Source organism: Microtus oregoni, unplaced genomic scaffold, assembly GCF_018167655.1.
Source record: "Microtus oregoni isolate MIOR12 unplaced genomic scaffold, Mior012 000052F_000, whole genome shotgun sequence".
Lineage (NCBI taxonomy): Eukaryota > Metazoa > Chordata > Mammalia > Rodentia > Cricetidae > Microtus > Microtus oregoni.
Window position 1 is genome coordinate 754469 of NW_024543812.1, and position 2593 is coordinate 757061.

Sequence of the window (2593 nt, forward strand, 5' to 3'; positions counted from 1 at the left end):
CGGCACTTGGGGTCTCTGTGAGTTTGAGGCCAGTCTGGTCTGCATAGCAAGTTCCAGGTCAGCCAGGGCTACAGAGAGAAACCCTGTCTCAAACAAACAAGTAATATATATATATATATATATATATATATATATATATATATGTGTGTGTGTGTGTGTGTGTGTGTGTATACACATATATATATGTGTGTATATATATATGTGTGTATATATATATACACACACACACACACACACATTCCTGGGAAATGCATTAACAGCCAACTTAAAATACATAATGGCTGTATGCCTGGTACTGCTCAACTCCTGAAGTTTTAATCCATGAAGAAACTGCCTAATTTCTCTTCTTGTCCTTGTCTTCGTCCTTCCTTTTTTTATGTTTTGGTTTTGGTTTTTCCAGACAGGGTTATTCTATGTAACCCTGGCTGTCTTGGAAGTAGTTCTAAAGACCAGGTGGGGCTTGAACTCCTGATCTTCTGCCACTACCTCTTTGTGCAGGGATTACAGGTGTACATCAGGATGCCATCACATTGAACACCTTACAGTGATACTGTGTCTTCAAGCCTGCATGACAGCCATTTCCTAAATATGTGGTAAACACTTCATATATATTCTTGAGAGCCTACAACAGGAGAGGTATCATTCTGTGCATCGCAATGCAAACTAGACACAAGTCTTTGCAGTCATGGAACTTACACAACAGGAGGGAGACATCAGACTGAATCACACAAATGTTCAATGATCACACACACAGTGCTTAGGAGAGGCAGTGAGTACTGGGAGAGCTCATAACAAGAAACTGATGCACATTTAAGATGTAGGTATCATGAAAGGCTTCCCAGAAGAGGTGATACTTGAACTGAGATTTTTTTTCGGAAGGAAGAGCTTGAGAAAGAATATTCCAAGCAAAGGGGAAAACAGCAAGCTCAAAAGCCCTGAGGTGGGAAGGAGAACATAATTTTTGGTAGTAGGTTTTATTAATTGTAAGGTAATCTGCCCTTGATGTGAAGGAATAAAGGAAATTAATGTCAAAGCGAAACATAAACTATGTGCTGCATCTAACAAGTATTTCAGAATTGTTTTTTAGGAATCACAATTTGTTTATTCGGCAAACATTTCTCAACGGAATCCTGCCTACTCGGAGAAAGGGGCCAGCAGAAATACAAGGAGTGAAACTTGGAAACTGGATAGAAACTACAGCAAAATTTTAAAGTAGTTAGGATTTTTCCCCTAAAAGCTCTCCACTGGAAGCCACCAGAAAATTATTTGAGAAAGGAAATGCCATAATGGGATTTATGTGCATACGCTATGGCACAGAGTGGAAGCCCAGAGAAAAGGTCATGCAGTGAGGAGGTGGGATGGATGAAGATGGTGGCGGTGGGAAAAAAAAAAGACTCAACATATTCCATTCAGTTGCTACCTGTTGCTCACCTAGTCTCTTAGCCCCCTAACCAGGATCCCATCCCTGGGCTTGCTCTCGCCCTTCCCAAGAGGGCAGCAAAAGCTGCTGGAGCACCTGTGATCATGGATCTTGGGGCACCTCAGTGGCCCCTGCTCCTTAAAATCCCAGGCTGTTAGGCATGACTCCAAAGGAGGTCTTTTTCTCCAGTGAGTGAGTTTGAAGAATGATGAGCCACTCACTAATCTGCTTCTGCTCCAGCTTTCTTCCGAGGGGACCAGGCAGGGGGTTGCTTTGGTGTGCTCCTCCTGCCTCTGTTAACAGCAGCCTCAGCTGTTGAGAAAAGCTAGAGGATTACTCCTCCTGGGGCTCCCTGCCCCCCATCCCCCAAAACAGCTGAAGGAAAGGCTTGAACGTTCTTTCACAAAGAGACGCATTTTGGTATTCATGGTGGGGAAGGCATATATTTTGAAACTGCCTTTTCTGGTGATAACAGAAATACAATCGTATTGGAGAAAAATGGAAAGCTGAAGGAAGACTCGCCAGCATGCATACTATCACGCTGGACTTTTTTGCTTGTTTCTCTGTCATAGATACTTATTTTTGAATAGTCAAGGCCACACATGCTAAATAAGAGTTCTGGCATCTTGTTCTCTTCACCTGGTATTAGGATGGCTTTCTGTGTTACTAAAGTCACTCCATAAACGATTTTGATAACTACATGGCAGCCATTATTTTTTTAAAAGAAAAACTTATTTTATTTCGTCTTTCCTGAACATTCAAGGGGGTTATAACATATAAGCAGTATAAGAGCAGCTATGACAGACAAGGTTGTTTATCAATCTTTGCCTGCACTTTGAACACCCAGCCCCATCCCTGTGGACTTCTAGGCAGGGAATTAGTAAGGGAAATTCTATAGTCACCGGACAGAAAAGCAAATCTCTAGCAGGGTAATTTCCACCAAATATAGCAGGTCCTGGCAGGGAAACTAGAAGACTTTGGACTACTGTGCTTTGCTCTGTAAGGACCTGTCTCTCTCCTTCTTACCACCGGACAAGCAGTGCCTACTAAGTGTCTCTATGTCAGGAAATACCTTTCTCCAAACATCTTACTGGATTATGGGCTGTAGAGGCAGCCGGGGCTGTGAGTTCCTTGGCTTCTAACTTCCTTTTGTGGCAGACAGGCAGAGTAAGG